This window comes from Salvelinus sp. IW2-2015, linkage group LG18, assembly GCF_002910315.2.
Source record: "Salvelinus sp. IW2-2015 linkage group LG18, ASM291031v2, whole genome shotgun sequence".
In the NCBI taxonomy this organism is placed as follows: Eukaryota; Metazoa; Chordata; class Actinopteri; order Salmoniformes; family Salmonidae; genus Salvelinus; species Salvelinus sp. IW2-2015.
In genome coordinates, this window is record NC_036858.1 from 4,833,401 (window position 1) to 4,856,601 (window position 23,201).

Genomic DNA, 23,201 nt, shown 5'->3' on the forward strand with positions numbered 1-23,201 from the left:
TTGAACTGTTGGTTGAATACACTAGTACAGCTGCTATACAGCTCCATATTTATGCAGCWGTGTTGTGATCGTGTAGCCGTAAATGTCATGGCCTTGTATTTGGGATGCTCCTGGTTCCTGACTCCATTCTCAGAGCCAAGCACGAGGTCTAACAATCAAACAGAAATGCTTTACTACAGCGCTGAGCTGCCACCGATCTCAGCTTTTTCCCCCTGCAATGGCATATGGCACCTGGTGATCTACCCTAAACCCTAAGCTTAACCCTTACCCTAACCCTAACCTTAACCCTAACCCTTACCTCACCCTAACCCTACACTCTTAGAAAAAAAAGTTGAAAATGGTTAAGGTAAGGGTTAAGGTTACACTCTGAGAAAAAAAGGGTTCTTTGGCTGGCCCCATAGAAGAACCCTTTGAAGAATCCTTTTTGGTTCCATGTAGAACTCTTTTGGTTCCAGGTAGAGCCCTTTTGGGTTCCATGTAGAACCCTTTCCACAGAGTGTTCTATCTGGAACCAAAAATGGTTATCCTATGGGCACAGCTGAAGAACCCTTTTGGAGCCCTTTTTCCTAAGACTGTAACCTTAACCCRTWCCTTAACTATTTTTTACTTTAAATAGGGTAGGGACGTACCAAGGATCCCAGATAGCAAGGATCGTGATCTATGGGAGGGCTCGCCTCGCATAACTCATGTCCACAACAACAGGGGTTACATTCAAGTCTGAGTTACCCATAATATCTCATGTCAGGATTTTACCACATGACTCCACTGCACTGGCACTATTCAAAGAGACATTGCCTAGGCTGGGACTAAAGGCCAAATACAAAAATAAACTCTTCTTACATAAGTGTCTTTCAAGATTCTTTCAAGATTTCCAGATTGTATTTCCGTAGTCAACAGGTAACACGCTCCCTTGATTTACCAATAGCACTACAGATAATGTCAATGAGTTGATCACATGAAATGTGACTTTTTGAAGACAAATCAAATCAACGTTTATTCGTCACGTGCACCGAATACAACCTTACAGTCCCTAACCAACCAACAGTGCAATTTTTAAGTACSTCTCTCTTAAATAATGTGATTATGAAATAAGAGAACATAATAAAAAAGTTCTGTTAGGCTCATAAACATTAAGAGACAGTAGAAAACACCTCTACAACAAAACGGGGAGGCTGAATTGAGTTCAAGAGCTCTCTATCAGACACGTGAAAACCGCAAGGTCAGAAAACCGCAAGGTCAGCGCTTCTGGCCAGGCTTCCCTGTTGCCACATATAGAAGCTGTTTATATCCCTACCACTGACTCGCCTCAGAAAACCAATACGTGATTAGAACACAGGTGGCTGGTGGCACCTTAATATGGGAGGACYGGCTTATAGTAATGCTGCTACGAAGTAAATAGAATGGTATCAAACACATGGTTTCCATGGTTTCCATGTGTTTGATACCATTCCATTCACTCCATTCCAGACATTATTATAAGCCTGTCCTCCCCTCACCAGCCTCCAGTACTTTAGAGGAACCTAGTTGAAACAGCTGTCCCGGAGCACTCCCACCCTCTAATGTTTACAAATATAGAACCTGTTCCACCTGGGGAGGCAGAAAAAGGAGAGCCTGGTGAGGGTACAGCCAGGGAACATAGAGAACCTTGGGGGCACAGAGGAGGGAGGTAGGAGGGCAGAGTATACCAGCCTGAACCCCGCAAGCTTTTTCCAGACCCCCCCCCCCCCCGCACTGTGTGGTGTCACCTTTGGCGTGAGAGACCCTTAGGGTGTAAGTACTGTCAGCCTCTGGCACATCGTGTCCCAATGGTGGTGGACGCAACTTGCCCTCTGCATAGATCAAGCCTTCTAGCTAAGGGTCAAGAGGAGAGAGAGAGTGAAAGCCAGGGACACAGAGCCAGCAGAAGACTTGGGACCTGATCAACGGGCTGATTGATGGAGAAAGCCAGGACCACGAGACCACAAGAGACTTGGGACCCTGATCAACGGGCTGATTGATGGAGAAAGCCAGGGACAAGAGCCAACAGAAGGCTTGGGACCCTGATCAATGGGCTGATTGAATGGAGAAAGCAGGGACACAGAGCCAAGAGAAGGCTTGGGACCCTGATCAACGGGCTGATTGATGGGAAAAGCCAGGGACACAGAGCCAGCAGAAGGCTTGGGACCCTGATCAACAGCTGATTGATGGAGAAAGCCAGGGACACAGAGCCAGCAGAAGGCTTGGGACCCTGATCAACGGGCTGATTGATGGGGAGAAAGCCAGGGACACAGAGCCAGCAGAAGGCTTGGGACCCTGATCACAGGCTGATTGATGGGAGAAAGTCAGGGACACAGAGCCAGCAGAAGCACTTGGGACCCTGATCAACGGGCTGATTGATGGGAGAAAGCCAGGGACACAGAGCCACAGAAGCTTGGGACCCTGATCAACGGCGCTGATTGATGGGAGAAAGCCAGGGACACAGAGCCAGCAGAAGCTTGGGACCTGATCAACGGGCTGATTGACGGGAGAAAGAGGGACCACAGGACCAACAGAAGGCTTGGGACCCTGATCAACGTGCTGATTGATAGGAGAAAGCCAGGACACAGAGCCAGCAGAGACTGGGCCTGATCAACGTGCTGATTGATAGGAGAAAGCCAGGGACACAGAGCCAGCAGAAGACTTGGGACCCTGATCAACAGGCTGATTGATGGGAGAAAGCCAGGGACACAGAGCCACAGAAGGCTTGGGACCCTGATCAACGGGCTGATTGATAGGAAAGCCAGGACACAGAGCCAACAGAAGGCTGGGACCCTGATCAATGGCTGATTGAGGAGAAAGCCAGGGACACAGAGCCAAGAGAGCTTGGGCCCTGATCAACGGCTGATTGATGGAGAAAGCCAGGGACACAGAGCCAGCAGAAGCTTGGGACCCTGATCAACGGCTGATTGATAGGAGAAAGCCAGGGACAACAGAGCAGCAGAAGATTGGGACCCTGATCAACGGGCTGATTGATGAGAAAAGCCAGGACACAGAGCCAACAGAAGGCTTGGGACCCTGATCAATGGGCTGATTGATAGGAGAAAGCCAGGGACACAGAGCCAAGAGAGCTTGGGACCTGATCAACGGCTGATTGATGGAGAAAGCCAGGACACAGAGCCAGCAGAAGGCTTGGGACCCTGATCAACGGGCTGATTGATAGGAGAAAGCCAGGGACACAAGAGCCAGCAGAAGGCTTGGGACCCTGACAACGGCTGATTGATGGGAGAAGCCAGGAACACAGAGCCAGCAAAAGACTTGGGACCCTGATCAACGGCTGATTGATGGAGAAAGCCAGGACACAGAGCCAACAGAAGGCTTGGACCCTGATCAACGGCTGATTGATGGAGGAAGCCAGGGACACAGAGCCAGCAGAAGCTGGGACCCTGATCAACGTGCTGATTGTGGAGAAAGCCAGGGACACAGAGCCACAGAAGACTTGGGACCCTGATCAACGTGCTGATTGATAGGAGAAAGCCAGGGACACAGAGCCAGCAGAAGACTTGGGACCCTGATCAACGGCTGATTGGATGAGGAGAAAGCCAGGGACACAGAGCCAGCAGAAGACTTGGGCCCCCTGATCAACGGCTGATTGATAGGAGAACCGCAGGACACAGAGCCAGAGAAGACTTGGGACCTATCAACGGGCTGATTGATGGGAGAAAGCCAGGGACACAGAGCCAACAGAAGGCTTGGGACCCTGATCAACGGGCTGATTGATGGAGAAAGCAGGGAACACAGAGCCAACAGAAGGCTTGGGACCCGATCAACGGGCTGATTGATGGAGAAACCAGGGACACAGAGCCAAAGAAGGCTTGGGACCCTGATCAACGGGCTGATTGATGGAGAAAGCCAGGGACAGAGCCAGCAGAGACTTGGGACCCTGATCAACGGGCTGATTGATGAGAAGAAAGCCAGGGACACTGAAGCCAGCAGAAGCTTGGACCCTGATCAACGGGCTGATTGATGGGAGAAAGCCAGGGACACAGAGCCAGCAGAAGGCTTGGGACCCTGATCAACGGGCTGATTGATGGGGAAGCCAGGGACACAGAGCCAACGAAGGCTTGGGACCCTGATCTAACGGCCTGATTGATGGGAGAAAGCCAGGGACACAGAGCCAACAGAAGGCTTGGGCCCTGATCAACGGGCTGGATTGATGGGACTGCTGGAATTGTAGTAGCAGCGACTGTATTACTATACATGGGAACTCCGTTTGCGTATTTACAATTCTACTGTAGTTGTCGATGTTACCAAGAAAACGTAACACAACATTAAGAATTAGGCTAATTCAACATGGGAAATACTAGCTAGCACCACTGCAAATTGGATATATTTGTGGAAATAAATCCTAACTTTTATTTCCAAAAAGAGTGAAAATTATAGATTTCCTTTCCTGTTTGTATTTCCTTTCAGATAATGCTTATTTTTGACGTGTAGAAATGGTGTGTGCTCCTCATAAATCAGAAAACCTAAAATAGAGTTTGTTTCCCCAGAGACACCACAAAGCCCATTTTAACAACTAGGCCTGCAGGTATCTTACTAACTAATGAATGTTATTAGACAACATGGACACAAAAGCAGTCTGGTCTGTTTACTTAGTCATTGCAGACACCTTATTGTGGGTGCTGTATATTTAATTGACCCAACCGCATACTCAAATGATGTGTTCTCTATACTCCAGCCCACGACTGATGAAGTTATGAGAGTCCTGTCRGTCTCTATAGAMCTCGCCAGCTTGTAGTCCTAAAAATCAGGAAATGACTTACCTCTGGTTCGTTCATCCATTCCTATGGGGGAAAATTAATGGGGAAAGAATGGGGTTTTGGGATAAACGCTGAAAATAAGGTCTGTGGTAAACAAAGGCTTATGAGATCTGATACGTTTTGTTCTATAAGATAATACCAGTCAGTTAACATTGCCTTTATGTGTTTTATGTACTTGATTACATACAGTGCATTCGGAAAGTATTCAAACCCCTTTACTTTTTCCACATTTTGTTACGTTACAGCCTTATTCTAAAATGGATTCAATAAAACAATTTCCTCATCAATCTACACACAATACTCAATAATGACAAGAGCGAAAACAGGTTAAGACATTTTTGCAAATTTATTTAAAACAAAAACCAGAAATACCTTATTTACATAAGTATTCAGAACCTTTGCTATGAGACTTGAAATTAAGCTCAGGTGCATCCTGTTTCCATTGATCATCCTTGAGAGTCCACCTGTGGTAAATTCAATTGATTGGACATGATTTGGAAAGGCACACGTCTGTCCATATAAGGTCCCACCGTAGACAGTGCATGTCAGAGCAAAAACCAAGCCATGAGGTCGAAGGAATTGTCCGTAGAGCTCCAAYACAGGATTGTGTCGAGGCACAGATCTGGGAAAGGGTAACAAAATTGGGGGAGAAGGGTCTTGGTCAAGGAGGTGACCAAGAACCCAATGGTCACTCTGACAGAGCTCCGGAGTTCCTCTGTGGAGATGGGATAACCTTCCAGAAGGACAACCATCTCTGCAGCATTCCACCAATCAGGCCTTTATGGTAGAGTGGCCAGGCGGAAGTCACTCCTCAGTAAAAGGCACATAACAGCCCGCTTGGACTTTGCCAAAAGGCACCTAAAGACTCTCAGACCATGAGAAACAAGATTACCTGGTCTGATGAAACCAAGATTAAACTCTTTGGCCTGAATGCCAAGCGTCACGTCTGGAGGAAACCTGGCTCCATCCCCATGGTGAAGCATGGTYGTGGCAACATCATGCTGTGGGGATGTTATTCAGCGGCAGGGACTGGGAGATTAATCAGGATCGAAGCAAAGATGAACAGAGCAAAGTACAGAGAGATCCTTGATGAAAACCTGCTCCAAAGCNCACCTGTGGTAAATTCAATTGATTGGACATGATTTGGAAAGGCACACGTCTGTCCATATAAGGTCCCACCGTAGACAGTGCATGTCAGAGCAAAAACCAAGCCATGAGGTCGAAGGAATTGTCCGTAGAGCTCCAAYACAGGATTGTGTCGAGGCACAGATCTGGGAAAGGGTAACAAAATTGGGGGAGAAGGGTCTTGGTCAAGGAGGTGACCAAGAACCCAATGGTCACTCTGACAGAGCTCCGGAGTTCCTCTGTGGAGATGGGATAACCTTCCAGAAGGACAACCATCTCTGCAGCATTCCACCAATCAGGCCTTTATGGTAGAGTGGCCAGGCGGAAGTCACTCCTCAGTAAAAGGCACATAACAGCCCGCTTGGACTTTGCCAAAAGGCACCTAAAGACTCTCAGACCATGAGAAACAAGATTACCTGGTCTGATGAAACCAAGATTAAACTCTTTGGCCTGAATGCCAAGCGTCACGTCTGGAGGAAACCTGGCTCCATCCCCATGGTGAAGCATGGTYGTGGCAACATCATGCTGTGGGGATGTTATTCAGCGGCAGGGACTGGGAGATTAATCAGGATCGAAGCAAAGATGAACAGAGCAAAGTACAGAGAGATCCTTGATGAAAACCTYCTCCAAAGCACTCAGGACCTCAGACTGGGGCGAAGGTTCACCTTCCAACAGGACAATGACCCTAAGCACACAGCCAAGACAACGCAGGAGTGGCTTCGGAACAAGTCTCTCAATGTCCTTGAGTTGCCCAGCCAGAGCCCGGACTTGAACCCAATCGAACATCTGTGCAGCAACGCTCCCCATTCAACCTGACAGAGCTTAAGAGGATCTGCAGAGAAGAGTCTGAGAAACTCCCCAAATACAGGTGTGCCAAGCRTGTAACGTCATACCCAAGAAGACTCGAGGCTGTAATTGCTAACAAAGGTGCTTCAACAAAGTACTGAGTAAAGGGTCTGAATACTTATGTCAATGTGATAATTTCTGGTTATTTTTTAATATCAATTAGCAAAAATGTATAAAAAAGAAACAGTTTTTTCTTTGTTATTATGGGGTATTGTGTGTAGAGTGATAAGGGGAAAAACACAATTTAATAAATTTTAGAATAAGGCTGTAACGTAACAAAATGTGGAAAAAGTCAAGAGGGTCTGAATACTTTCCGAAGGCACTGTAAATGCTTAAAAATTCACCAGAATGTATGTAATCCGATGAAGATTATCTCATAGAACAAAACCTATAAAACCTCCTAAACCTGTGTTTACCACAGACCTTATTTCCGGCGTTCATCCAAAACACCTCAAAAAAACAAACATGCGTTTCCTCATAGGCTTTGGCTAACAAGCCATGGCAGAGTTTGTGTATTGCTCTCTATAGTAAATATATTCTGCACAAAAATGCACAACACTTACGATACCATGACAACAACAGTTGTTAGAGATGATGGAGGAACCACAAAAGGATCTTGAGGGGTGAGCTCACAGGTCTACGGCCTGTTTCATTACCAATAATAATATATCTCAATTTAGGACTTGGCCATTTGTGACTGTGAACAGCTGGCTTTGAAGTCAATGAATCAGCTCCTGTACTAAGGATCACTGACCACTAGAGGGGGTACTTGCATCATTTTCAAATGATATAAAGTAGTATTGAAAGAGCGTCACAATGCAAATTCATTGTACCCATCATAGTGAGTGACGTCTCTATGTTATTCAGAAGAAGGCATGGGAATAATACACTAGGGACTGCAGTACACCAACATAAAAGACTTACAGACAAATTAAATGCTATCTGAGACACACACACACCAGCGCCCCCTGACAATGGAAGACACTGCTGCATATGTAGCTAGTGAAGATGTCCTCCTCTATGGTCTAGGGACAGATGTCCTCCTCATGCTCTAGGGACAGATGTCCTCCTCATGGCTCTAGGGACAGATTCCTCCTCATGGCTCTAGGGACAGATTGTCCTCCTCATGGCTCTAGGGACAGATGTCCTCCTCATGGCTCTAGGGACAGATGTCCTCCTCATGCTCTAGGGACAGATGTCCTCCCCATGGCTCTAGGGACAGATGGGCTCCTCATGGCTCTAGGGACAGATGGGCTCCTCATGGCTCTAGGACAGAGGCTCCTCATGGCTCTAGGGACAGATGTCCTCCTCATGGCTCTAGGGACAAGATGTCCTCCTCATGGCTCTAGGGACAGATGTCCTCCTCATGGCTCTAGGACAGATGTCCTCCTCATGGCTCTAGGGACAGATGTGGCTCCTCATGGCTCTAGGACAGATGGGCTCCTCATGGCTCTAGCGGACAAGGGATGGCTTCCTCATGGCTCTAGGGACAGATGTCCTCCTCATGGCTCTAGGGACAGATGTCCTCCTCATAGCTCTAGGGACAGATGTCCTCTCCTCATGGCTCTATGGGACAGATGTCCTCCTCATGGCTCTCAGGGACAGATGTCCTCCTCATGGCTCTAGGACAGATGTCTCCTCCATGGCTCTAGGACAGATGTCCTCCTCATGGCTCTAGGGACAGATGTCCTCCTCATGCTCCTAGACAGATGTCTCTCGCCCATGGCTCTAGGGACCCAGACGACCGACTACTCTGTCACCATGATGTGTTATCTGGGCTGTACGTTTGTGAGGGAGCCCCCTCATACAGACAGTAATTACCACGTCAATGACAAACATGGGATTTAATTGCACCCATTTAACATAGGAGTTGTTCAATACTATCTGCTTTTAGAGTTGATGAAAAACAATGGTTAATATTATCTCAAAGAACATGCAGTTTGTTGCTTGACATACTTCAGGAGAGCGTAATGTTTCCAAACTCTGTTATGAGAACAATATGTGCCCGTTACACGATCAGTTTCAAGAGCAGCATGTATCGTTAGCCTGCTTACAAACAACTACAATATGTTCTAAGGTCAGCGAAATACCAAACCCAATTGTCTCTCTAATTAAAAATGCGAGCTGAAGACAAGACCACTATAACTGAATCACTATTATCAGTTGGATTCCTCATATTCCTCATTTCCCCACCAATCAGGAAATCAAGAAAGCATTCTAAACTCCAGAGCTCAATAATTGTAGCAGGGACTGGGTAGGATCATATGTAACTAAAGCCATTGGGCTGGATGAAGTTTCTCTTATGGAAAGCCGGTGCAGCAGAGATAATTGTATCCAGGAAGAGGTCAGAGGAACGGCAAGACAGATGAAACGAGACTAATTAACTCCATGCATCGACTACAACCTCATCTGGTTTTGCAATGGCTAGGGAGTTTAGTGTGAATGAGGTGTGTGTTTGGGGCTGAAGGGTATTGTTGTTAATGAGGTGTGCTGAGTGGTGTTAGTTACATGTATATATATACAGTGCTAGTGTATAGTATTATGGGTGTATAGGAAACGGAATATGTGTGACGCTAATGATACCCTGTATGTAGACGATACACAATTTTGTCCATCGGATGCATGTAGGAACTGTATGTGAAGAGTGAGATACTTACTTGGCTTTGGCCCTGCATCCTCATAACCTTTGTTTGAGACGTCCTCGAGGCCCCCGATCAAGTGCTTAAATGAACTGAAAGTGAACACAGAGTCACATTAATCATTGACTACCTAAAACACAGAGGTACAGTACTTATGGTTGTATCTCAATGATCCTCCTAAAACACCTAGGTTAATTACCTTATGGTTGTATCCAATGATCTCTCCTAAAACACCAGGTTACATTACCTTAGGTTGATCCCAATGATCTCTCCTAAAACACCTAGGTTACAGTAACTTATGGTGTATCTCAATGATCTCTCCTAAAACACCTAGGTTACATTACCTTATGGTTGTATCCCAATGATCTCTCCTAAAACACCTAGGTTACATTACCTTATGGTTGTATCCCAATGATCTCTCCTAAAACACCTAGGTTACATTACCTTATGGTTGTATCTCAATGATCCTCCTAAAACACCTAGGTTACATTACCTTATGGTTGTATCTCAATGATCTCTCCTAAAACACCTAGGTTACATTACTTACCTTATGGTTGTATCCAATGATCTCTCCTAAAACACCTAGTTACATTACTTATGGTTGTATCTCAATGATCTCTCCTAAAACACCTAGGTTACATTACCTATGGTTGTATCTCCAATGATCTCTCCTAAAACACCTAGGTTACATTACCTTATGGTTGTATCCCAATGATCTCTCCTAAAACACCTAGGTACATTACCTTATGGTTGTATCTCAATGATCTCTCCTAAAACACCTAGGTTACATTACCTTATGGTTGTATCCCAATGATCTCTCCTAAAACACAAATGACGGAAAACAGCCCGTGCCTACGCCAATCCAATTKTTTTACATTTGTGGGGAGTAGTCAACGAGTGCACACTTCAGGAGGAAGGAGAGATTATTGGGACGTAGCCATGCTGCTATTGTTACAAATGTTCACTGAGTTCAGCATTATTAATACATGAGACACAGGAGGGCAGCAAATCACCACTAGCATCTGTCACAAAAATCTATCTAGGAAATTAGCTTTGAGCAGAGTGAGACAATGTTTGAATAACAGCAAACATAATTCCCTGTTAATTTTGTGCTGGTTGAGCCACAGCAGTGTAAATCAGCAAAGCAAAAGAGTGGTATCTCCCATTTTGGTTCCAAATGAATCACACTAAGTAGGTTTGCTGTAACATGTTAAAACTGTCTTTGAATAGTACTTTCCCCTCCCCAAACAACGTCAGTGTTAGTGTAACATCCATCTCAGAGTACTCACTTTATAGAATAGATTGTTATTATTATGACTCTATACATAGTCTATTTATGCTTTAGAGGATTGAATCATTTTGCTTAAACCTCTCACAATAGTGAGACGCATAGGAGGAGAGCAGACGTGCTTGTCTCAGTTTGACGGAGGAAATGCTTTAGAACAATCAAAAGATCTGATTGTCCAAAAGTAATATAGTAGATTAAATTGAAGGTTTATATCTGTTCTTTTGGAAGTCAACAATATAATGTCTGCCGGCCCACACTCTGATCATTCAAAAGACAATCCTAGGTTTTCTGTCACAGACAAGATATGATAGACGTTAGCTGTTCCGAAGGGTAAATATATTTATCAATGATACTGTCAAGGTAAACAAGCATCACTGGATGTTAGAAATGTAATTTATTTACCTGACAAGGTATGGTAAATCATAGTGTTTTTTGATGCAATCTTCCATTGTTTCTTTGAGTTAGTATTTAAACCCTACACTTACTTACACTTTATCAAGGAGTTGGCAACTGTCAAAATGTCATAATATAATACATTTAAAGATGAAAGAAAATATAAATGACTGACAGCTAAACCTTGAACTCCTATCTGAGGCCTCCTCTTATCTCAGAGTAGTAGACAAATATCTGGATATGAAAAAATAACCAGATTATGATGACTAGTCACTATTTCCCTTAAAATGCTTAATCTTTCCCTTTTGGGGTGAGCAGGTTTTGATCATTAGGTGTCCTTCTGGGCTGTTTTTAGCCATCTGTTTCTGAAGCGCCTGAAACCATCCGAGGGGCGACGAGGGGTCTGATTACCACACAGCATTTCAGTGAGATGGCGGGTTGGAAAACCGGACATTTAAATGTGACACATCTGAGCCCTGTCTGAGGAGTGATGAATCTGGGGCTTTTTCCTCCCAGCAGGCAACAGTGCTGAAAAGCGTTTGTCTGGGCCATTGGGTGCTGAGAGGCAGTGAGGCGGCCTGATGTTCCAAAACAGAATACTCACTCTCCCATGTGCCCCCCATTTCCTGTCCACTGCCCTCCCTTTCTACCACCCAACTCATTACCTTCCCTTCCAGCTCCTACCAGTAATTCAACATTATATTGATGGTGAAATATCGACTCAGTGCTGGTAAATGTTTCACCAGAGCATGACTTGGCATCCTTTGACTCTCCTAATAGTCATTCATGTGAACCCATGGTTATGAGGCCATGGCTATAATCGCCACAGATATAGATAGACAGTTATGTCTGCGGTTTATGAGTCTGCTCTCACAAGTGTTAAATTCAAGTGTCAGACCGTTAAGAATTTTGACAAGGATCTTAAAAAAAAWWGTTTTGAGAAATAGTAATCACACAATCAACATTACTTAAGGTAAGTGTGAGAGAATATCTGATCTCAGATGAGGTTAGGCTAGAACTGTCACATCTCCCTGACAGTTATGAACTCATTAATGTGAAATTTATGTCTAGACTGTAGGAGTTTATTATCATTTCGTGACTTGGCTGCTGCCTTAAGATTCCGATATCATCCAGGAATAATGACCCATGATAGGCAATAAAGGGTATTTGAAGTGTGAACTGCTTTGCTCTAAATATAGACCTACAAGCTGACCCATTTAAAGTTGTATTCTTAATGTGCCTCTTCTATAAAAGCCCATATATAAGCTGTCCACTCCCACTGGATAAGGTCGAGTTGCCATATAAATGAGATTGATATTAGTGATGCACAAGACTTCAGAAATTCATAGCCCAGAGCAGGGCTGCCCAAACTCGGCTCGACTCAGCTTATCATTGCTATATCTTCCTGACCACACGGTTTGTCTCCCTGTCCGAGCAGTTTGGTACCAAGTCTACACTAAAATGGCACTCAACTCCCTATATAGTGCACTACACCATGGACCCTGGTCAAAAGTAATGCACTATATAGGGATTTATTTTATTAGGATCCCCATTAGCCGACGCCAAATGGCGATAGCAAGTCTAACTGGGGTCCGAAACATYACGAAGAAGACATTACAGACAAAATACTTTACAACTGACATATATTTAAAAACCTGAACATGTAGTGTGTGCATCTATCAGTTACACATACTGTACATCCCAGTACACCATCACAACAAGTAGGTCACATGGGGGAGAGGCGTTGTGCCGTGAGGTGTTGCATTATTTGTTTTATTGAACCAGGTTTGCTGTTCCCTAGTGCTATATGAGGTGGAAGGGAGTTCCATGCAATCATGGCTAGGACTGTGGCGGCCATGACATCTTTTCAGCCGGTGATTGTCAAGCAAATAACTGCCGGTCTCACGGTAATTGACTGTTAATTCACATAAACACATTTAGCATCTCTTGGCTTCCACACATTGATGCAGACCTTTGGAACATCTACATTATAAAAAGTCGAATAAATCCATGTAATATAGTCTACATCATCACAATAAATCAATTATTTATTTTATACAGGTCTCAAGAAACATGTAGTCTATTTCAGAAMAACAAAATAGCATACTCTGAGTTGTTGTTAGGCCCTGATCTGGCTATGCAATATGGCAGACACGATTTAGCAGACAAGATTTAGCAGACACGATTTGCTTAGAATTCCATGGCATTATTTTATATTATTTTATAGTTTGAATAACACAATTGACCATAGCTGAATAAAATAGAAAGGATATTTTCTCCAAACGATTTGAGAGATTGCGCACATCCAGCTATTCTGTGTTGAGCGGTTAACAAAGAAACAGGTAKTCCTATATGCTTAAGTTATTTATGTAACTTTAGTTCTGATACAAATGTTGGGCTATATGTTTTGATTTTTAATACACTCTAAGGCTGCATGATACGACTAATGATGATCTGAAAAAAGTTGCATGAAAGGCATGAGCTCTGCTTTGTTTTTTTGTGCAGGCTGTACACACTTCGTCAGTCTCTCATTCACAATTTCACAAGCACTTGATAATGCCTTGAATTTCCCAGCTGCATCCCGTGTGTGTGGCCGTAATGCCCCCTAAAAAAATCCATGCCTTTTGCGWCCAATGGCTGTAATAATTATAATCCCCTTTTCCTGGATGATTGCTGAAGCATCTCTCACTCACATGGCTCTCCATCAGGTGATCAGGTCTTTTKTCACAGGCTACAAGTGAAGACAGACACATCAGGGAAGCAACTGCGCGAGTCTGTATCCAATTCCGAGGCGCGAATTGAAGATATTGGAATAAATGTCCACATTTACTTTTCGTCAGCCAACCAGATGAGCAGGCCTAACGAACAGCAAAAGCACTAGCCTATGTCAATCTACTATCCCCCATAGTACGAAAGTTGACCTATTCTATTCTGTGCAATAAATAAATATTACAAACATAGTCTGGGACAGTTATGGGATGCGATAGATCCCAAATTAATACAACCACTAGCATCAAAAAACCTGTTTTAAGCAATGAGGCTGACGCAACAAATGAGAATGTTTAACTTAAAATGTTAATAAACTATTAGGTTATTTCTTCACATTATAAGCGCAGCAATGCGCACACGGCAGTAGGCTATAAGCGTGAATTTTCCGTTAGCAGGAAAACACCATTCTCAGAAGTGACCGCAAATGCAATTATACATGTAATGCTTTTATTATAAAGGTGCATTTGTATGGTGAAAATGTACTTGAAACTGACGTGCTGCGTATGTATGCCAGTTAGGCTCTACACCTGTTGTTGATTAATGTGCTTAATCTAAAAAAGTTATTTGGCTACTTTAGTTGTGATACAAACCTTATCAAAACATGTAGGTCTATGGGCAAGGCTACATGAGGTGTGCGACTATGATTTGGAAAAAGTCGTAAAAAAATTCGCTATTTCTTACCTTAATTTAAGCTGGGCATCATAGGATAATATTGTCACCCATCACACTATTCTTGATTTAATCTTGTCTTTACTTAATACTAATTAATATATGTGTGAAATTCATTTTGATTTAGAATGGACCATTATCATGCACCTGTCTAAAAACAGGGGCAGCAGAAAAAAATACATGTAATCTTTGCACCTAAATTGCAAATGGAGGATGCTTTTCCCATGTGTCARGATCGTCTTGATGAGGAAGAGTGGACCAAGGCGCAGCGTGAGAGAAATACATCTTCTTTTATTTAGAGAAGAKGAAACACGAAAAARGAACACTTTTACAAAACAAAACAACAAACGACCGTGAAGCTACAAACGTAAGTGCATACACAAGCTACAAACGTTAAACATAGACAATTACCCACATTAACCTAATGCCTATGGCTGCCTTAAATATGGCTCCCAATCAGAGACAATGAATGACAGCTGTCTCTGATTGAGAACCATTCAGGCTACCATGGACATACCTAGATACCTAGATACCTACACTCAACACAAACCAATACACTCTACTAAACCCCCTATACCATACAACCACCCCAGACGAGACAACTATACACAAACATCCCCCCTGTCACACCCTGACCTAACCAAAATATTACAGAAAACAAAGATAACTAAGGCCAGGGCGTGACACCATGGTTCATTTTCATGCCAGCCAGGTAGGCTATACTCCTGTTGTAAAGAAAAGCAATGTTCTTAATATTAGGAAAGTTTAGGAAAYAATATAGTAGGCCTAGACTATAGAAAGCTGAGGGGACCTCCTCTTTTTAGTAGAGGCCATCAACCAGTTTTCTCACGCAATTGCATAGCCTATGGAAATGTTGTGCAACGTGAGCTCATGGGCTCTCATGAAGTGTTTGATTAGATTTTTGATTACATTTGCATTGACAAGAGAGTGTGGAATTTGGAATTTGACTGCTGTCATGACTCGTGACCGCCGGTGTGGCAGTAATACGGTCACCGTAACAGCCCTAATCATGGCTCTGTATAATACTGTACATTTCCTTGAATTTGTTCTCGACTTGGGGACTGTGAAAAGACCCCTGGTGGCATGTCTGGTGGGGAAAGTGTGTGTGTCAGTGCTGTGTTTAAGTTGACTATGCAAACAATTTTGAATTTCCAACACATTAATGTTTCTTATAAAAACAAGAAGTGATGCGGACCGTCTTTCCTCAACTCTTAGCCAAGAGAGACTGGCATGCATATTATTGATATTTGTCCTCTGATTACAATGAAGAGCAACATGTGGAGCACTGTTCTGGGCCAACTGCAGCGTAACTAGGTCCTTCTTTGCAGCACTTGACCATATGACAGGACAATAATCAAGATAAACTAGAGCCTGCAAGACTTGCTTTGTGGAGTATGGTGTCAAAAAAGCAGAGGTTCTCTTTATCACGGACAGACCTCTCCCTATCTTTACAACCATTTAATCAATATGTTTTGACCATTTTTACATTGGTAAAAATAGAAAAGAGTAGAGGGCCAAGAGAGCTGCCCTGCAGTACACCACACTGCACATGTTTAACATTAGATAATCTTCCATTAAAGAAATCCCTCTGTGTTCTATTAGATAGATAGTTCTGAATCCATGATATGGCAGAGGTTGAAAAGCTACAAGACATACACTGCTCAAAAAAAATAAGGGAAACACTTAAACAACACAATGTAACTCCAAGTCAATCACACTTCTGTGAAATCAAACTGTCCACTTAGGAAGCAACACTGATTGACAATACATTTCACATGCTGTTGTGCAAATGGAATAAACACAGGTGGAAATTATAGGCAATTAGCAAGACACCCCCAATAAAGGAGTGGTTCTGCAGGTGGTGACCACAGACACTTCTCAGTTCCTATGCTTCCTGGCTGATGTTTTGGTCACTTTTGAATGCTGGCGGTGCTTTCACTCTAGTGGTGCATGAGACGGAGTCTACAACCCACACAAGTGGCTCAGGTAGTGCAGCTCATCCAGGATGGCACATCAATGCGAGCTGTGGCAAGAAGGTTTGCTGTGTCTGTCAGCTTAGTGTCCAGAGCATGGAGGCGCTACCAGGAGACAGGCCATCAGGAGACGTGGAGGAGGCCGTAGGAGGGCAACAACCCAGCAGCAGGACCGCTACCTCCGCCTTTGTGCAAGGAGGAGCACTGCCAGAGCCCTGCAAAATGACCTCCAGCAGGCCACAAATGTGCATGTGTCTGCTCAAACGGTCAGAAACAGACTCCATGAGGGTGGTATGAGGGCCCGACGTCCACAGGTGGGGGTTGTGCTTACAGCCCAACACCGTGCAGGACGTTTGGCATTTGCCAGAGAACACCAAGATTGGCAAATTCGCCACTGGCGCCTGTGCTCTTCACAGATGAAAGCAGGTTCACACTGAGCACATGTGACAGACGTGACAGTCTGGAGACGCCGTGGAGATCGTTCTGCTGCCTGCAACATCCTCCAGGATGACCGGTTTGGCGGTGGTCAGTCATGGTGTGGGTGGCATTTCTTTGGGGGGCCGCACAGCCCTCCATGGGCTCGCCGAGGTAGCCTGACTGCCATTAGGTACCGAGATGAGATCCTCAGACCCTTGTCAGACCATATGCTGGTGCGGTTGCCCTGGGTCCTCCTAATGCAAGACAATGCTAGACCTCATGTGGCTGGAGTATGTCAGCAGTTCCTGCAAGAGGAAGGCATTGATGCTTGGACTGGCCCGCCCGTTCCCCAGACCTGAATCCAATTGAGCACATCTGGGACATCATGTCTCGCTCCATCCACCAACGCCACGTTGCACCACAGACTGTCCAGGAATTGGCGGATGCTTTAGTCCAGGTCTGGGAAGAGATGCCTCAGGAGACCATCCGCCACCTCATCAGGAGCATGCCCAGGCGTTGTAGGGAGGTCATACAGGCACGGTCATACAGTACACACTACTGAGCCTCATTTTGACTTGTTTTAAGGACATTACATCAAAGTTGGATCAGCCTGTAGTGTGGTTTTCCACTTTAATTTTGAGTGTGACTCCAAATCCAGACCTCCATGGGTTGATAAATTTGATTTCCATTGATCATTTTTGTGTGATTTTGTTGTCAGCACATTCAACTATGTAAAAAATTTTTTTTTTTATAAGAATAGTTCATTCATTCAGATCTAGGATGTGCTATTTTAGTGTTCCCTTTATTTTTTTGAGCAGTGTATGTTTTTTCAACAACAGGTTATGGTCAATAAAATCAAAGGCAGCACTGAAATCTAACAGTACAGGTACCACAATCTTGTTATTATCAATTTCTTTCAACCAATCATCAGTAATGTGTGTCAGTTGAGTGCCCTTCTCTGTAAGCATGCTGAAAGTCTGTTGTTAATTTGTTTACAGAGAAATAGCATTGTATTTGGTCAAACACAATTTCTTCCAACAGTTTGCTAAGACCTGGCAGCAAGCTGATAGGTCGGCTGTTAGAACCAGTAAAGGCCGTGTTTACCACTCTTGGGTAGCAGAATGACTTTGGCTTTCCTCCAGGCCTGAGGACAAAAACTTTCCTCTAGACTCATATTAAAGATATGACATATAGGAGTGTCTATAGACTCAGCTACCCTCCTCACTAGCTTTCCAAGTAAGTTGTCAACGCCAGGAGGTTTGACATTATTGATTGATAACAATACTTGTCCACCCCTTCCACACTAATTTGACAAAATTCAAACTTACAATGCTTTTCTTTCATTATTGTTTATGGTTTTATGCATGAATACGATGGCTCACTGTTCGTTGCTGGCATGTCCTGCCTAAGTTTGCCCACTAATCATTAAAATAATTGGCAACATCAAATGGTTCGGTGATGAATAAGCCATCTGATTGGATGAAATACGGAGTTGAATTGGTCTTTCTGCCCATCATTTCATATGAAGTACTATTTCCATCGTTCTGTCCATCATTGATCTTGGCTTCATAATACAGTTCCTTCTTCTTTTGGAATAGGGTGTTTTTTTCAGACACACTCCAGGAATCCCACCACACCACAGCGATCACATCATTATGTGCACGACAACGGCATGACGACAGAGGGAGCACAGCGTGGCAGCCAAGACAAGCCCTCTCTAATGGCCTCGGCCATAAAGCTTTCAGCCGGCCAACGTGATAAAATTAATGGTGGCTTTCCTGCAAAGAGAAAGGTGAATGGTCCACTCTTTTCTCCAGTGTTTGTCTGCTGTGCTGGGATTGCCTTTTTTTTTGCCTTGCCTCTGGCTCTGAGCTACACAGACCGCGACAGAGACACACAGACACCCAGACCACACACAGCGAGTGCTGCTGGGTCTGTGAGGAGGTACAGGGTCAGTCTACCATGCTGTGCACAGCACTCCATCCCCAGTCCCACTGTTTTACAAAGCTGGGTGTCATTCTAAACAGGAACCTTTTCAGTCTCCTTTATATGATGTTTTAGTTGTATAGTTGTAGCCACCTTTTCAATGTGGTGAAGGTATTTGTTCTGATTAGGAATAAATGGCATAGTATTGATCAGTGATGAATTATCTGTAACCAATGATATGGATCAATAATCTTGCTAAAAGATACTGATCCTATAGTCACGCTACTGTTGAGGTAATGCCCTGCAGTACCTTGTTTTTTCATGGCAGTAAAGGGTTAAAAAAGAGAAGCCGTGCAAGGTTATTAAACAGAGGTGCCTAGTTATTCTTCTTTTGTTGATATTTTTTATTTGTTATTTAACCTTTAATTTAATGTTGATATCATGGTAGAGTGCAACCTAAAACCCTGGCCCTGATGTGCAATGTCTCCGACCCCCCTCTGATTTTAAATCTAGATCTGGTTTTAGTAAGTAGGCTGTTGTCAAAAATTGATGGGGTTAGGATTTGGGCTAAATCAACTGATGCTGATGTAATTGTGTTTTCTGAAACCTGGCTCAGCAAGTCTGTTCTTGATAAGGATATTTGTATAAATGGTTACAATGTGTATCGCACTGCTTGAGTTAAGAAAGGTGGGGGTGTGGCTATATATGTAAAAGACTAAATTCCTTGTAAGTGTGGCAAAGTCTGWAACTATTTGTAAACAGTTGGAATTTCTTGCTTTGAATATTGAGGTTTCAAAGGGCCTCTCTATAACTGTGATTGGCTGTTAGACCCCCCTCTGCTCTCGGTGATGCATTTTCTTCTCTGATTAACCTTATGTCTAAACTTCTTTACAGTGAGATGATCTTGATTGGTGAACTCAAGTGGTGTTGGTTAAAGCCGGTGTCTGATGATTTAAAAATGTTTTGTAATTCTATGAATCTTACCCAGTTGATTAACTCACCCACTCGCCCAAATCTCAAATGTCCAGAGAAATCTACCCTGATTGATTTTATATTGACAAATGTATCACATAAATATTCTGGTGTTTTTTGTAATGATTTAAGTGACCATTGTGCTGTTGTTGCTGTTAGAAATACTAAGGTTCCTAAGACAGACCCACGCTTATTCGTAAGAGAAATTTGAAGAGTTTTAATGAGCAGGCTTTCTTTCATGATTTGTTTTATTTTGACTGGAGTATATTGAGTTTATCCCTGATGTGGACACTGCCTGGAAATTCTTTCATGATGGTTTTTTCCAAACAGTAAACAAACATGCCCCATTCCGCAGGTTCAGGGTTAAAGGGCGGGATAATCCATGGTTTTCTTCTGAGCTGTTTTGTATTATTCACAAACGTAATCTAGCCTGGGCTAAAGCAAGGAAATCATGTTCTGATGCTGATTGGCTTATTTTTAGGCAGTTACGAAAACAAGTGTTCTTTTTTTCTCAGGGAGGCCAAGTCTGAATATTTTATGTCTGTTACCACTGATAACCCGAATGACCATAGAACGTTTTGGAAGGCTATTAAGTCTATGTCTGGTAACAGTAATGTTAAGGAATTACCGTCATTTGTATTGAAGGACTCTGTTGCTGTATATGACAAAACTGAAATGCTGAATTGTTTCAATGAGCACTTTGTATCATCTGGTAGGTTGTTTGATTCAGTGTCCTCTGTCTTTGTACAACCCTGTGTGGATGAACCAGTGTCCTCTGTCTCTGTACAACCCTGTGTGGATGAACCAGTGTCCTCTGTCTCTGTACAACCCTGTGTGGATGAAGCAGTGAGAGCTGGTCAAACTTTTATCTTTTTGCCATTCTCAGTGCAGGAGGTACATCATAAATTATTAACTATTAATTAGCTAACTATCTGTCTGATGGAATTCACTGCACTCAATTTTATGGGCTCGTGTCTGTTAAATTGTCTGTCTGTAATGGTGTGCCCCAGGGCTCTGTACTTGGTCCCATCTTGTTCACTATTTGTATAAATAATTTTGACAAAAATGTGCAAAATGTGCAACTTCACTTTCATGTTGATGATACTGCTTTTTACTGTTGTGCCTCGTCTCTRACAAAAGCTTTCCAGAACTTGCAAACTGCTTTTTATACTGTTCAACATACCTTGTGTCAATTGAAGCTTATCCTCAATACTGACTAAACTAAAATAATGGTGTTTTTTAAAGCAAGAAATAGACCTCTGAACCTTTCACCTATTACTACCTGTCAGGGCAATGAGATTGAGACTGTAATCTCATATAAATATCTTGGAATTTTAATTGATGACGGATTTTATTTTAGGAATAAGGCCTGTTTTTCTTTTGAAGCCAGAAGGAGGCTAGTATCAGCTACATGTATGCCTTTACTAGACTATGGGGATATTTTATATATGAATGCTTCCGCTCAGTGTTTGAGATCAATTGACACCCTTTACCATGGAGCATTGAGATTTATTTTTAACTGCAAAACCCTTTAGCATCACTGCACTTTATATACCAGGGTTGGCTGGTATATAAAGTGCACTTGTAGGCTCAGACTCTGGTATTCTTTTATTTACAATGCCATTTTGTGTTTACTACCATTTTTGGGGGGCATTTTAATTGTTCAGAAATGTGGTGGGTACTCTCTTCGTTTGCAGGACTTTATCCTGCTAACTGTTCCAAATGTCCGAACTGAATTTGATGAAAGGGCTTTATTGTACTCTGCGCCATCGGCTTGGAACGCCTTACAAAAAACTTTTAAACTGGAAGAACTTGTCCCGATTGGTGTTTATAAATCATTGATGAACGATTTTAAGGCTGATTCCCTGACCTGTCAATGTTTTTAATTTGCTGTTTTAGGATTTTGTTATACACTTGTGAATTCTCTGTTTTTATATTAGATTACCTGTAGTTTTTAATCGTGTCTGTCTATAATTGTGTAATGACTTGGTGCTGACTATCTTGGCTAGGACGCTCTAGAAAAACAGATTTCAAATCTCAATGAGCCCTTCCTGGTTAAATGAGGGGAAATAAAATAAAAAATACAGGCCACTACCATACAGGCTACTACCCTACAGATACTACTACTACCCTACAGATACTACTACTACCCTACAGGCTACAACTCTACAGGCTACTACTCTACAGGATCCTAATCCACAGGCTACTACTCTACAGGCTACTGAACTCTGGCAGGCGTACTTCAACTAAACCTACAGGCTACTACTACTACCCTACAGATACTACTTACTACCCTACAGGCCTACAACTCTACAGGCTACTACTCTACAGGATCCTAATCCACAGGCTAACTTACTCTACAGGCTACTACTCTGCCAGGCTTACTTCAACTAAACCTACAGGCACTACTCTACAGGCTACTATTCCAACAGGCTACTACCCTACAGGCTACTACTACTACCCTACAGGCTACTAATACTACTCTACAGGCTACTACCCGACAGGAAACAACTCTACAGACTACAACTCTACACACCACTACTACTACCATACAGGCTACTACTCTACAGGCTACTACCCTACAGGCTACCACCCCACAGGCTACTCCTCTACAGAGTACTACACTAGAGGCTACTACTACTAAACTACAGACTAATAATCTATAGGCTACTACACTACAGGCTACCACCCTACAGGCTACTACTTGACAGGCTACTACTCTACAGGCGTACTACTCTACCCAACAGGCTACGACGCCTAAGGCTTTCTACTACTACCTGACAGGCTACAACCCTACAGACTACTACTCAACAGGCTACTACTACTACCCCACAGGCTACTACTCTACAGGCTACTACTACTACTAACATTTATGGGCTACTACTCTACAGGCAACTACCCTACATGCAACAACTCCACATGCAACTACTCTACAGGCTACTACTACTACCCTAAAGGCTACTGCTATTAACATAGAGGCTACTACTCTACAGGCTACTACTACTACTCCACAGGCTACTACTCTTCAGGCTACTACTACTACTCTACAGGCTACTACACTACAGGCTACTACTACTACTCTACAGGCTACTACTACTATTCTACAGGCTACTACTCTTCAGGCTGCTACTATTACCCTACAGGCTACTACTCTAAAGGCTACTACTACAACTCTACAGGCTACTACTCTACAGGCTAGTACGCTACAGGCTACTACTACTACTCTACAGGATACTACTCTACAGGCTACTACTACTACCCTACAGGCTACTACTACTCTACACGCTACTACTACTACCCTACAGGCTACTACTCTCCAGGCTACTATTACAACTCTACAGTCTACTACTCTACAGGATACTACTCTACAGGCTACTACTACTAC

The 23,201-nt window shown here is 43.4% G+C and overlaps 1 long non-coding RNA gene across 1 annotated transcript in view; it reads right to left on the reverse strand.

Annotated features, from left to right (window-relative positions):
• Window positions 1-9,393: 9,393 nt before the first annotated feature.
• The window catches only part of LOC139029127 (uncharacterized), a 37,147-nt gene continuing 23,339 nt past the window's right edge, over window positions 9,394-23,201 (reverse strand). The window contains exon 3 of the long non-coding RNA XR_011481392.1: window positions 9,394-9,480. This is a non-coding gene — a long non-coding RNA (uncharacterized lncRNA). The remainder of the gene's footprint in view (window positions 9,481-23,201) is intronic.